Raw genomic sequence first — 15,747 nt, 5'->3', positions numbered from 1 at the left:
ATTTATGAGAATATTGATAAAGACATCAGAGCAAAAGCCAAAGTAGCTCCAGTTGCAGAGAAAGTCAAAGAGAACAGATTACAGTGGCTAAGGCACATGTGCAGAAAAGTAGAAGACAGTCTCATGACGAAGATTTGGGATAGACAGGAAGAAGGCAAGAGGAAATGAGGGCATCAAGCAAAGAGGTGGGTGGATTCTGTGACAGTCAGCCTTGAGTTTACAGGAAGGTAGGAGAATGGCTTTGCATCAAGAAAGATGGCAACAGTTGACAAGACACCCCATCCCTCTGAAGAAAATGGCTAAAAGGGGGTTGATGATGATATTACAAAAAAATCATCTTCTGACTCTGCAACATACAAATAGACCTTATGGACAAAAGGCTACAATAAGTGCAAAAGGGCACAGATGACTAGGTCAATAAAGGTAAGGCAGGAAAGAGTGAGCAAGGCAAAAATAAGACTATGTAGAAAAAGGCAGGCTGGGGACTCCCACATATCCTACATTTGTACTGACATGTAACATCATTCTTTGGACATAAACATGAGAGGAGGAGGTTAAGGATAATAGGCAGTAATCAAGAAGAAGTCTTGGAGAAGCTTACTAAAGGACGTGGAATGCATGAAGTGGGGTGAAGAGAACCTCAAAAAACTAAGTGGAATAGAATAGTTGGGGGGGGGGGGCAGATAAGAAAAATGAAGAAATCTGGAGGAAAAGTGGGATAGTTCCAAATGAAGATTTGATATGCAGACAGAAGGATGGTGAAGAAAGAATTAGAATAATGGAGGAGTTAATATAAAATTACAGAATACCAGAGGCCTTGTGGTGGAATTACATGGTACATAGGGAGAAATGGAAAAAAATACTGGAAGGGAGAATAATGGGTGAGAGGATGACTCTGGAGGGGTAGAGTAGGAAATGAAGCAGCCATCTGCTAATGAGATATGGTGCACCACACATGAGGATTCCATGCCTAGTATAACTTACTGTATGGAGATAATAAAATTAAAATAAATTAGGAGCAAGGTGGATGGAGTGGGATGGTATAAATTCAGAGGGAGGTGAAGCATAATGGGATATACTGGAATGATGCATAAAAAGAGGAGGGATGTGGCACAAGATGAAAATGGTGCTGCTTTACTCAGGAGAGGAAATGGAGAATGGGAGGATAATAGAAAGATTACGGTAACTGAAGGAAAATGCAAAGTATATGGAGGAGTGTCAAATAACAGTGGCACTGGGCAAAATAGGTGCAAGATGATGGGAAAATAAGGAGATGGGTTTGAGACTGTTAATGTGGAGACATAAGGACATGAATCAGAAGGCTTGGGTTAGAGTCATTATGATAATGGTAGAAATTGGAGTTTACAAGTAAAAGGCATTTTGAGAGTATTTAATATGTTTTATGCTGCTTTATATAAAGAAGTGAGAGTGGAAGGATCACTTTTCAGATAATATAATGTCTCAAAGGTAACTGAAGAGGAAAATGCAGGGCTGTGCAAATTAATTGCGATAGGAGAGATCACAGCATCTATTAACCAGCTGATTGGGGGGGGGGGGCTGGGATCCCAATGTTTTACCACTGAATATTTAGAGAGAGAGAGAATCTGTAGTGGCAGATTTTAATAGTCTGGTGAGGGATGTGTGGTATGCCAGCATCTATGACAGAGCCAGTGGTCATCCCCTTAAAAGGTAAAGGAAATTTTGAAATCTGGGGAATTTTAGTCCCTTATCATTATGCAGTGATGCTGGAACATTTTTTTTTTGCTAGAATGCTAACATAAAGAGCATTAACAGATATGATAAGTCTAGAACAATTAGGCTTTATAAAAGAATTGTCAATTTATGATTCATTTTTGTGCAGCCTGAGAATGAACACAGGAGAAAGCAGGCATTGTCCTGATGGATATCCCAAAACATTTCATATGGCAAATTGCTGTTTCATGTTGTAGGTGACTGAGATGATTATAAGAAAAATAAGTGGACTTTTGGGTATTCAGCTGTATGTTCTTCACCTAAACTACTGACATTGGTGAATTGTCTGAGAAAGTAAAGGAGGACCAGACAAAGTTTGTGCTGTTGTCGTGTGTCTCTACTTGTGATAGATAACTTAGCCTCAAAAATGCGATTGTTGTTAATACAAGAAAAGGATGATATGAAGTAGTAGTACAAGTCTATCTTTTTACAGATGATCACGTTTATGATGGAAAGATCTACGATGAATGCTATCAGAAACTCTAAAAAATGTTCTAAACTATTGGGGAGAAACTCAAGCTTCACATTTTACACTAGTAAGTTGGCAGTAATTAGAACTGGGAAGGCATTAAACTAAGAGTTGGGCTTGCAATAGTCATAGGAATGAAAAGTATTTGATGTTAAAAGAGACTCTTACAGTGTTGGATGGTGAAAATTGGAAGTCAGAAGAATCGTAGTAGTTAAGTGGTCATGTGGGATGATTTCAATGCAAGGGACATTAAAGGTTGCAAGGGTAATGATTTTACTTTTGGAGGTGAATTTGTTTTGGCACATCCAGATACAGCCTTAGGACGATTGCCAGGCAAAAGTGCAAAACATGAATGATATGTCTGTGTATAAGCAGAAAATAGGAAGAATATGTAAAGGGGGAGGGGGGGTTGTAACTTTAACATAGCATATGAGGGAATTTCAGAACCTAGAATTAAGGTAGACTGGGTAGGAGAGACAGCAAAGAATTAGGAGACAAACAAGATCTGGTGGCATAGAGCTATGGAAAGACTAGAAAATTAGTTAAATATTATGGTTGTGTCACTGAATGTCACAAATGGGATGAAATGTAGCTACAGCTCCTACAGGGTATGACACTTTTGGAATCATTGGGATAAAAGCTGGGGGGAGTGGCAAGCGAAGGAGATTAGGGTTTTGGGTGACTTGGATGAAGGATGGTAGTGACATTTACTGATGTTTGTAGAACTGAAACAGATATATGGGTTGAGTGGAGATCAGTTAATGTATATGTCATTCTGTAAAAGGCTAGTGGGATAAGAAGGAAGAGGTACTAATGAGGAGGTGAGAGGACTTTATGGGGAAAGAAATATTTGGTAACAAGGAATGGGTGGGTGTGACTGATTTAATAAAGACACAGGGAGGCAAAAAAGAATTGAGATAGTGATTTTACTGAGGGAAAGAGGCTGAAATGAAAGAAGATCTGGTGTGGTAGAATTGGGTAGTTTGCAAGAGTGTTTGGCAAGTGGTACATCGATTGAAGGTCATAGGTCCAATATATGATGCAGATGCACTTATTATTTGATGGGAGAAGACACCCAGAAGGATAACAGATAAAGGATGGTGGGAGTATGACAAGTGCTGGTGGTATGGAGAAGAAGAACTGATTAATATACATATAAGGATGAGGTTAAGGAGTTGTGGAGGAAATGGGGGTATTTATGGAGATTGGTTTATGAAAAGAATCCAGAAGAAAGTTATGTTAAATATATTTTGGAGACAGGAAAATGCTAACTGGTGGGAGTTTTAGGACCAAGCAGATGTGCCACATTGCCATGTGGGTTTGAAGGATGAAAGGTACTGGTTGGAAAAAGTCTGAAAATCTGATATGTAGTGAGAAAGGTTTACATGGATGGATAAGGATTCTGAAAAGCTTGGGGGAAGTGGGGAAAAGGACTGAAGGACAGGTGGGAATAGAGAAGTGAAGTTAATTAAAATATAGGAAGAAAAAAATGGAAAATATATTAAGCCTATAATGAGTAAGGGGTGAAAGGCCAAATTTAGAGATTGCATTGGATACCCATTTTGACTAGAGAGGATATGAGGCAATATTTTAAGTATATAAATTGGTAAATGAATGGTGGGTGGGTGGGTGGGAGGAGAGTATATTGATTTGCTTCGTGTCAAGAACTTAAGATGAGAAGTATGGACAAAGAGGCAGGGAGATGCCAGGGTCCTTGTAATGAAGGGAGTTTTCAGTAATTATATGTCATTTTAACCATATATTGTTAAGTGATAGATGGCAAATTGCAAGGTTTACTATCACAATCTTGAAGCTGACAGTCCGCTTTTATTTTCAGGAAGCAATGCCCTTACTTATGAGATGAGCAATATAAAATGGTCTTCTTACCACAGTGGAGACATGGTGATCAAAGGTAAGGTTGCTGTTAACCACTGTGCTTAGGTTATTGCTATTTATGTAATAGTTTGCAGGAACATTGCCCTTGCCAAATGGGGTGACAATGCATTTTTTTTTGCATTTAGTTTAATACCATGACTTTGGCATCAGTTGTTAGTTTACATAAGTTCCTTTTGCAGGATGCTGACATCATTAAGGGACTCAATGAATGCTCCCAGTTAGCAGTCATCAGCAAACTTTGTCAGCCACATTACTTTAGTTTTTTCCTTTTTCCTTGGATTTTGAAGAAGTAGACTGCAAAGCGTGGGGATCCCAGAACCAACCCCTGTGGGACACCACTGATTATGGATCTGCTGAAGGAGGTGGAATCCCCTATTTTATTGTATAAGTTCTATCAGTGAGCCAGTTTGCAATCCACCTGACAGTATATGGGTTGATACCCAACTGGTTAGCTTATTGATGAAATCTGAATGGGGAATTGTGTCAAATGCCATGACCAAGTCTAGGTAGGCCGTATACACAGATTTACCCTCTTCTAGGGCTTTGTTAACTGTCTCAAAGAAGTCCACCAAGTTTAGCAGGCATGATTTTCCCTTGACAAAGCTAAACTGGGTGGTGTCAAGCATTTGGAGATTTCCTATATCTTTTTTGATAAGGTCCACGATAATTCACGCCATTACCTTACAGATACGAATGGTAAAGCTAATGGGTGTATAGTTCCCAGGGTCAGTGGTTGCACCCTCTTTGTGCAAAGGGATGACGGTAGCTATTTTTAATTTTTCTGGGATAAAGACAGTGCTTAAGCTGTGATTGAAAAGAGCACTCAATTGTGTTGCTAATTTCTGTTATAACTCATGTAGAACACAACTTGGGATGTTGTCTGGTCCCACAGAGGCTCTGTTTTTGGCCTTGGAGACCTGTACCTTAGAGATACTAGCTGATGAACAAGTGATGGGAATGCTTTTTGGGTATGTGTAATGGGGACAGGGGTTGAGGTTTTCACTGAATTTGTCAGGCAACAGCTTTGATATATCCACAGGCTCTGTATATGTAGTACCATTAACTACAAGTTCAGTGCAAGTCTGGGCTATACTTTGAGGTCATGGATGTAACTAAAGAATGCCTTATAGTTTTCCTTAGTTGTGGAAGCTAATCTGGATTCATAGTTAGCACTGGAGGACTTCACAAGGAGTCTTATTTGCTTGTTTAAGTAGAAGAAGGAGTGTTTCCAGTTTTGAGTCTGTTCCTTCCTACTCTTAGACAGCTGTTTCTTTCTCTTATTGTATAGACTGTTAATAGCAGATGTCCACCAGACAGGTTTGTTCTTTCTTGAGGATCTGACTTTGGTTCTATCAAGTACAGCAGAGTCAATACACTTGTGGAAATGTTCAGATAAAACATTGTTGTATAACCCAACATAGGTGTCCATTTCATCTGTGTGGAGAGGGGCTACAAAGTTATTTATCCCATCTTGTAAGAGGTTGTAATTGGCCTTGGAGAAGTTTTTTAGTCTAGTTGCTGTTAAGGGTAGGGTCTGATGTTATAGTTACTTCTAACAAGATTGATTTGTGGCCACATCTCACAAAGGAGAGCAGTACACTGGGGGTGGTACAATGGTCCCCCATGTTGGTGAGCACCAGGTCCAGGATATTTGAGCCTCTTGTGGGGTATCTACCAGCTGCTCCAGGGCATTGCAGTTAATGAAATCCAGGAACCTTTGGGCAAGTGGGTTAGAACACTTCTAAATTACCCAGTCAATAGATGGGTAATTAAAGTCACCCAAAACCAGGGTATTTAGTTGCATCTTAATTGACTCAAGTAGATTCAAGTAGGCTGAGTGGATGTTCTGTTTAATGGAGGGAGTCATGTATCTAGTAATGACTTGAAAAGTGGTCTTACCAACAGCCAATTGCACCTGGAGTAATTCCAGGGAATTGTGTTGTGTAACTAATCTAGATGTGTATTTATCTTTAATAAATATTGATTCACACCACCTCCTTTAGATCTCACACCTTCGGTTTCTGGTCTGAACGTGTGGTAGGAAATGTAACCTGGTATGGCTGGGGTGCTCTCCAAAGCATTAAACCAGCTTTCTGTGACTGCACAAATGTCAGCATCCTCCAAGGTGAAGACTGCTTCCAGCGAGTGCAGTTTCAGGTTTAGACTCCTAACATTTATCAACATGCCCTTGAGGTTGTTTTTAGAAGGTATTTTTATGTCAGGAATTTTTTTCTTGTGACATTGTCTTAAAAAAGGCACTATGGGGATGGCAAGAGCTTTAACTAGTAGCCAAAATCACAGGGGTGACAGATGAAGACCATCTCTGTCAAAGCATCAGGTTTTAAACAAATGGCAAAAACAATCCTTAAGCCCACAAATTTATTTGGTTAGTGCTTTTTTACAACAAATACACTGTACTTCTTCAGACAAAAAACTTTCCCAAGATCCCTCCTTTTATAAAAAATCCCTACCAATTAAAATTAAACATCAATTCAACATTTAAAAGTGAATCAATACAGATAGCATAAAACACCCATCTAAGTAAGTAAATACATACATAAATTCCTATTATTATTATGGTTATTAAAAGTGTTCCACGACAATATTGCAACAGTCCCGAAGGCCAGTAAAATAATGTCTAGCACCAGCTTTTTATGTTATGAAATAAAAACCAATACAGAGATACTGAAAACTAATACAAAGTTATTGAAAGTTATTGAAAACTTAGTTGATAGTCATGCCACCCAAGAAAATTATTTTCCTGTGCCCCTGTTAAGCAGCGCCACTGAAGTGATCCCCGGGGTGAATTTTCTATTTCCCATTCAGTCATCAAGATTTTTCTTAAAGAGATCCAATGAGGAGCTCTGCCTGACATGAATGGGTAGCCTGTTCCAGAGTATGAGAAGTCTCTGGGACAGGAATCTATCCCTCCAGCATGTTCTGTTTATTGTGGTGACATGGTTTAGATCACTGGAGTGTGTGGTTTGGAGAGATTAGGATTTCTTTAAGTGTAGCATGTCTAACAGCTCTGGGTTTGACATAGCTTTGTATGTTAGGCAGAGATCACCTCTGAGTAGGCGATATCCGATGGAGTAGAGCTGGAGATTTTTGAGATGGTCTGCGTATGGCATTTGTTTGAGGCTGGTAATCCTCTTAGTGAGGTATTTATGTGGCCTTTATAATTGTTGTAGGTGTCTTGTGAAATACATGTCAAATGGGGCATTGTACTATATAAAACATGGAATACCCACATTGAACTGCTGTGCATGCATACATCATCTACCAACAACAGCATCAACTGAGACATCAAACCCAACAAACCAATCCCTAAGTGTCACAGACAAACAAACAAGTGTGCCAACACCTGCAGTACAAGCAGCAAGCAAAGCACTACTAAGTCATACCAAAAATGAAAAAAAATTCAGGAAGAGGAGGCAAGAGAAATTATAGAAAAGAAAAAAAGAAAAAAAACATATGCAAGAACTGTAAAAGAAGGCAAGAAGCCAGTAAGAAAAGGAAAAGGAGAAAAATAAATTTGTTCTGCGGCTTTGCAGTAAGAAGGAAAAAGAACTCAAAAGATATAAGGTATAGGACACAGTTATTGCAGCTTTGAACTGAGGTGGATAACGAAACATTGAAAGGCTGCTTAAAATCTGTATGTAAAGAAGTTTTGGACACTACAAAAATATATGCCAATAGTGGTTTATGGACTGGGGGTGAAATTGTGGGGTAATTTTGAAAATGTAAAATGACAACATTGTACATATTCCAAGTATAATAAATGATGAAGGCAGTATAGGTTTTGTAAGATATAGGGGATAGCCAAAACTTGTTTTTTTTTTCTGTGGAAGGAATGATCATTTAACAAGTAATTGTGATAAGAGAAATATTTTGCTTGTGGAAACATGAGCAATTTGATTTGATGTGTAAAAACAGTCAGAAAATGGGAGATGATTGGATTAATTGTGCTGAACAACTACAAGTTGAAAAGAACAGATACAAAAACATGTACATGATATAGAAAAAAATGCAGAACATGAACATAAAAACAAAATGTCATATAAGAAGATAATAAAAAATAATGTATAAGGAAAATGAGAATAATGAAAGTGAAAAATTAGTACCGGAAACAAGTGAAGAAGAAGAAGATATAAGCTGGAAAATAGTGAGAGGAAAAACGATTTCAGTAGGAAGAAGGGTGAAAGATAGGAAAAGAAAATTGAAAAGTGTGATTGTGAAAGAAAAAAAGATGATGGGTAAGATGTAAAATAGAATAAATTCAAAGAAAAAACTGAAAATTCTATCAATAAATGTTAATAGTATAAAGAACATTAAAAGAAGGTTAGGTGCCTTGGAATGGTGTATGCTATTTGATATGCATGCGATGATTTTAGAAGACACAAAAATATTAACAGAAAAAGAAAGGATGCAGATGGAAAAACTATGGGGTAAAAGCATTGTGTGGAATATGGAAAAAGATACATGCTCAGGGACTGCTGTGTTATGTAATGAAATAGTTACAATTTTTGATTATACTATAGTTGAGATGGGTAGAATAACAGTGTTAGATGTAAGATATAAGAAAGATGTGTATAGTAATATTGCAATATATGAATAGGTTACTAAAAAAGAAAGAGGAAATGTTTAAAAATGTTTTAATTATGTAGGCGTGAGTATGGAAATAATATTAGTGGGAGATTTTAACTGTGATCTAAGGAAAAGAAAGAAAGATGGGAATGATGTCAAGAGGGTATATGAAATAATGAATAGTGGAAAGTTATATATAATGGATAATATACACTGGAGTTATAAAAGAAATGAGATTACAACAGAGATTGATTATTTTATAACATCTTATAATTTAAAAATTATAACAGAAGAAAACAGGTTTTTCAGACCATTTGGCTATATGGGTAGAAGTAAAGGAAAAGGAAGAACATATAAGGTTAGGTAAAGGTATTAAAAAGACTGAACATGAAAGATTCAGATGAAGGACAGAGAAAGGAAATTGATCAATCAAAGAAAGATTATGAGAATATTCTATAAAAACTGGACTGATTGGTAGATAAGCTTAAAAGAAAAACATAAAAAAATGTTTATAAATGTCAAGCAATGAAAAGAAAGAAGAAGAGCAAAAATGTGCATTATTAAGCCAGACAGTATTTAGAGAGGCATTAAGAAATAATAATAATAGTAATAAAAAAAGTTTATGAAAAGGACAAACAAATGTATGAGATGAACCAAGAGAAGATTAAGAAAATATTATATAAGCAAAGGTACTTTCTACAAGGGAAAAAAGAAGTGTCTCCATATTTGAGTAAAATAGTGAGAAGAACTGGAAAATAATGAAGGAGAAAGAGTAAATATACAAGAAAAAAATAACTCAGGTAATGCAGCAGTATATACAAATACATTTGTAAAAGGGAGATGAAAAAGAGGCAAATATGGAAAGTAAATAAAGTAAAGAAGATAATTAGATTATGGAAAATATAAATATAGGAGAGTTCAATGAAATCTGAAAATATTTGGATATGAAGAAAGTACAGGAATAGATGAAACTGACTATCATATGCATTATAATATGAAAAACTGGCAAAAAGTATATTTTGTGGAAGTTTTGAATGAATGATTAGAAAAAGGAATAGATAAAAAAGAGATATGTGCAGCGCACATGAAATTTATATGGAAGAAAGGAAAAAGAGGATATTAGAAATTGGAGACCAGTAGTATTAAACAATATGGATTATAAAATATTTCTGAGAATAATAGGGAGAAGATTACGAAAAGGTGTGATTAGGGTTGATGGAGCCTCATTTTGGAAAAAAGGGAAAGGAAGTCAAGATTTATTCTGGATATTAAGAGAGGTGATGATAATACTACAAATAAAAATATGGAAACTAAAGTAATGGTAGGAGATGTGAGGAAAGCATTTGCTAGAATACAATACAAGGAATTATGGAGTATATTAAGAGATTATAATGTAAGTGATAAAAATGAAAGTTATAAGTTCAGTATATGAGAATAATACAACAATAATGCTAAATGGAAGGCTAAGTGAAGAAATAAAAATTGATTGTGGGAAAAGACAGGTTTGTCCAGCAAGTACTATTTTATTTGCATTAGTTATTAATGTGATTGTAAATTAAATGAATAAGGCATTGAAAATGACAAGGTATAGGATGATAGAGGGAGCATATATCCCAATTATTCTTACTTATGCAGATGATATAGTTTTAATTACTAAGAATAAGAAATGGATTAAACAAGGAATTAGAAAATTAAATAAGTATTAAAACATGCTTGTCCTAAATATTAATAAAGACAAAAGTAAAGGAATTGGATTTTTGGGTGAATTAGAAGGTATTCACTTTAATAATGAAATGATAAGTATCTTGGGAATAGCATTTGTGATAAATATAAAGAGAGAACTACAATGGGAGAGGCTTATACAAAATTTGAAGGCTACACACACACACACACACACACACACACACACACACACACATATATATATATATATATATATATATATATATATATATATATATATATATATATACATATATATAGAGAGAGAGATATATCATATAAAATGTCATATAAAAAACTATATTTAATAAATCCTATTCTTATAAAAAAATTATAATTAATACAATCAAGGCAGATCTGGTACCACACAGGACTGTATTTAATAAAACTCCACAAATAAAACAAAAAAATTAACAGAGCAAAAACAAAACACAAAAATACTGAGCGCTTTCACCCATCAAGTCTGTGGGTATCTTCAGAGTAATAAAAACTTCACTATAATACACATCTGTTAAATAATGAAGTTAATCATACATAGCCAATCACTTTGCCATGTTTTTGTTGGTTAAGCAACGCCTCCATTGATACAATCAACACATACTAACAATGTTAAGAATGTTGTAAGATTAAGAGGGTTTAAAGCAAGGCTAATTCTATCTATAATTGTCTAACTGCTGTTACTTAAAAATAAAATAACCAAAATAATGATAGTGGTGTGTAGGAGTACAATAATTAATTAACACAGGTATCATATAAATACAATTTTATACATACTATATATAAATAATCTAAAATATTAAATGTAATAAATATATTGAATACGAATAAATATAAATAAATATAATAAATATGTATGTTTGTATAAGACATTATATAAATGTACTACTAAATTATATAATAATAATCAGTAATAAAAAATATATATTAATTACTTTCCATTAAATACAATATGACTTGTATTTCAAAATACTTGAAATTGAAATATGTTCATTAATGCCTGGTGTGTTACTGGCATTAACTCTTAACTGCCACAGGCATTCTTTAACTTCTAGTAAATTATTATCATCACCTTCCTTGCTTGTGTTATGAGGAATCCTATCAATAACAAAAAATAAAAACCTTTTAAAATCTTTACATTTAATACTATGTGTATATAAAGAATTGGTCACTTTTTTGTTTTTTATATCTCTATTATGTTCCATGATATGGTACTCTGTTAGTATGTGTTGATTGTATCAATGGAGGTGTTGACAGGTAGATCCATATATATCTATCTATATATATATATATATATATATATATATATATATATATATATATATATGTGTGTGTGTGTGTGTATGTGTGTGTCTATATATATATATATATATATATATATATATATATATATATATACATATATACACACATACATACATACATGTGCATCAGCTGTGTAGCTCTAATATATCCTGTCAAATTAAGTAATGTACCTTATTCTATTGGAAGGATCAACCACCAACTTTCCTCACAAAATTCTTGCCCTCGTCCCCTTTGAATTAAATCTCTTCAACACTTTATTAAATATTGTTCACAGCTTCTCCTCTGGTTGATAAAAATATGCCTGACCCATATATATATATATATATATATATATATATATATATATATATATATATATATATATATATATATAATTAAAGGGAATAAACACATTTTCACTGCTTGCTTCTTCCTTCTTATTATGGATAATAAGAAACAAGCATATCCATTGCTTTTTTCTTACTATCCTTATGCATAAGCAGTTGCTTCTAGTTTCTTAGTTTTTGTATTATCTTTTGTTTAGTCTCTTCTCACATATATTTATCTGCATAACAGAAGCTTTTTTATCCATACTCTTAAATACTTCATCTTATCACATCCCTATAAATATGGGCATTGCTGAACGAATACATGTGTGAGTACATAATGTGTGGTTATAGTCTTTGTTTTATCTTCATTAATTTTATATCCCAGAAAGACATGAAATTATATGAAAATGTTCCACAACACTGAAATGCCCTTTTCTGGTTTTATTAGGTACAGAATGATATCATCCACAAAAAAGTAAAGTTTTCTTGATTACCATATGATTGTCTGCCTGAGTTTATTACTCAGTGATGTATGTACTCTCTCTTTTTTGGTATGTGGAGCTTTTCTCCCCAGGCATCCATGGAAAATGGACATATATCCAGTCGGACTATCCCAGTCAAAAAATATAAAATAAAATAAAATAAATAAATAAATAAATAAATAAATAAATAAATATCCTTGGATTTCTGAGTCCTTTTTTCCTTGCCAGTGGCTCTTAATATAAAGCAAATAATGTGGAAAAAGGACACCCCCTACCTGGATCCCATGTTAAAACACAATTTATCAGACAGGAACTATCCCACTTTGAAATCTTGCCTACAGGCATTCATATATCCTCCTAATCAACCTTATTTTTGTATCAGGGAATGCGTATGCTTCCATTACCATACTCATAACATCCCAGCTTACTCTACTGTCATACTATACCGTTATCAGTTTTAGGCATTTGAGGTGTCTGATCCTAGTAAGTTCTTAAAGAAAGAGGATTTCCTTGGATCCTACAAAATAATGCATGTTCAGTCAGAGTTGTTTGTCTTTTCGGCTTTTCCCAGTTAGGGGTCACCACAGCGGAACTCTGATCTGCTAATGATTAGCAGTAGCAGTAGATTTTTTTTTATGGTGTGAGTTGCCAGCCTGACACCCAACCTTCAACGAAGGCACGCCCATTCACGCATGTCTTTCGGAGACCACTCGACCACAAGGAGGACATGCAAACTCTATACAGAAGGCACTCCAGATGTGAATCAAAGAGGAGAACCTCTTGCTGTGAGGCAACAATGCCACCGCTGTACCACCGCTGCAGTATTTCATGTTCAGTCAGAGTAAACAAAGAATTTCATCTAGGAAAGGAGAACAATTTAAAATCCAGAGATTCCTCTTAGTGTTTAACCTGTTAAAGAGTCTTCCTTCTAACTGCACCCAAAGATGGTGTTTTTTTTCCTTTGTCAGAAGGCGAAATGTAAACGGCTACTTCCCAGTCCTAATGTAGCAGAGGGAGCATATAGAGATAAGCACTTTATCCTCCAGCTTCACCCACTCCAAATAAAATGTGAAGGTAATTTCATTGTATTGGATAACCTCTGATAACTAAGTAGAGATGCAATATGCTTAAAAACATAGTACAGCCTGAGATAGGATAGATGGCTAAACAAATCAGTGTTTGTTGGAACTAGCCCAGTCAGAGAAAGGAAGATCAAACACTATCGCTCCAACAATAAGTAAATAAATAAATGAATAAAATAATACAACCCCCCCCAGCATTTTTATGGGGGGGGTCTAAATCCCACACCAACCAAAACCCATTATTTCCTTATATACTAACTCTGACATTGCACACCATTGGCAGTAGGAAGAAACTCCCATGGCATCTCTTTTACAGTATGTCTCTCCATGATTCCACTTCATCAAAGCAATATTCAACAACCTGCAGGACATTTACATCTTCCATACATGCACTCAAAGCATCTTCTTGTCCCATAGTAGCCTTACAGTGAGAGTCCAACATACAGCTTGGGATGGATTTATATTATTTCATTGCATTTTCAAAAACTCAGAATTCATATGGTCAAGATCATGTATTTAAAACAAAATCACCAAAGAAAACCAAGTGTCCCGACTGGATAACAAACGTATATGATAACAAAATAACAGTAAGACAGCCACTGCAATAAAAAGTCTCTTTTAATACTGACATAAACCATAAAATAGGACAAGCGCTTTTACATATCAAGTACGCTTCATCAGGGCCTCTAAAATCAAATAAAAACCTTCAGTTTAAATATATTAGTATAACAAATCAACAGCTCATAACAATTAAAGCTAATTGAATATCAACTGAGCATTAAAAACACAGAACGCAAATTCAAACTTTTCTCAGCCTGCATCCCTTCAATACAGGCTTAATAGAGATACTGTAATTTATTCCTGGATATTTATGCGCTTGTAACCTAAGTATCCAATGAAGTTCTTGTTGTTCAAGGAAGTTATTGGTATCACCCCCTCTGATATTATTATACACTGGTTGTAAAACCCTAAACAAAAAACGATGTTCAGGAAATGTCATTACATGCTTGGCCAAAGCATTCAATTCATTCTTTTTGCATATTTCATATAGATGTTTACTAATACGTTCCTTCAGTCTCTGAGTAGTTTTGCCCACATAATAACATGGGCATGTATCACACGTAGCCAAGTACACTAGATTACTATAATCACAATCAGCATAAAACATGGGTTCAAACTAAAACAAAGTGTTGGGACAGTTGAATGTTTGCTGTGTGCATAAATCATCGTAAAATGTGCACTTCCTACATGCTTAAGTACCTGATCTTTTGCTGTCTATAGAATGCTTGTTCCTCTTATCCTTACATAAAAGCTGTTTCAAGTTAGCATTATTGCGAAATATAAAATGTGGAGTCTCACCTACAATTCTAACAGTGGAATCATCAGTGAGCAAAAGTGGTCAGTATTTGTGAACAATATCTTTTACCACTTTGTTGTTACTAGTATAGTCCGTGGTAAAGGAAAAATATTTCCTATTCTGTGTTTGAACATTGTTACTGGGTGGGGAAATAACTGTAGCTTCAGACTGCACATTATTAACATGTGTTGTTATATCCCTTTCCACTCTCTGTATCATGTTCTTCTTATAACCTCTATCCAGAAACATGCTTTTCATTTTGTGCATCTCTGAATCAAGGGTCTCACTACCTTCACATATCCTTTGAACTCTCATATATTGGCTTTTATTAATATTTGGAAAAATGTGATGGGGATGTATACCATTATGGCTCAAAAGCCCATTCCGCCAGCATGATTTTTTAAATAATGTGGCATGAACATTCCCATCCTGATTCTTATAAACAGATACATCAAGAAAATCAACACAATCATAGGAGCTAGTAATAGTAAATTTCAAAAAATCAGTAGTTAATTCTAACTGCTGTAGAAATTGGAGCAAAGAGTTATGATCCCCATCCCAAAACATAAACACATCATCCACAAATCTTCTATATAATTTAACTCTATTAATATGTGGCTATTATGTAGATGGCTTAACTCCCAAAAGTGCATAACCAAATTTGTATAGGAATTAGCACAAGGGGTGCCCATAGTGACACCCCATTTCTGCAGAAAAATCTTTTCACAAAATAGAAACAAATTATTACTTAAAATAAGCTCCAAGAATGTACAAACTATCTCAACTTCAA

This window comes from Protopterus annectens, chromosome 2.part1, assembly GCF_019279795.1.
Source record: "Protopterus annectens isolate FY-2018-M chromosome 2.part1, PAN1.0, whole genome shotgun sequence".
Lineage (NCBI taxonomy): Eukaryota > Metazoa > Chordata > Ceratodontiformes > Protopteridae > Protopterus > Protopterus annectens.
This window is presented reverse-complemented; position numbering follows the sequence as displayed.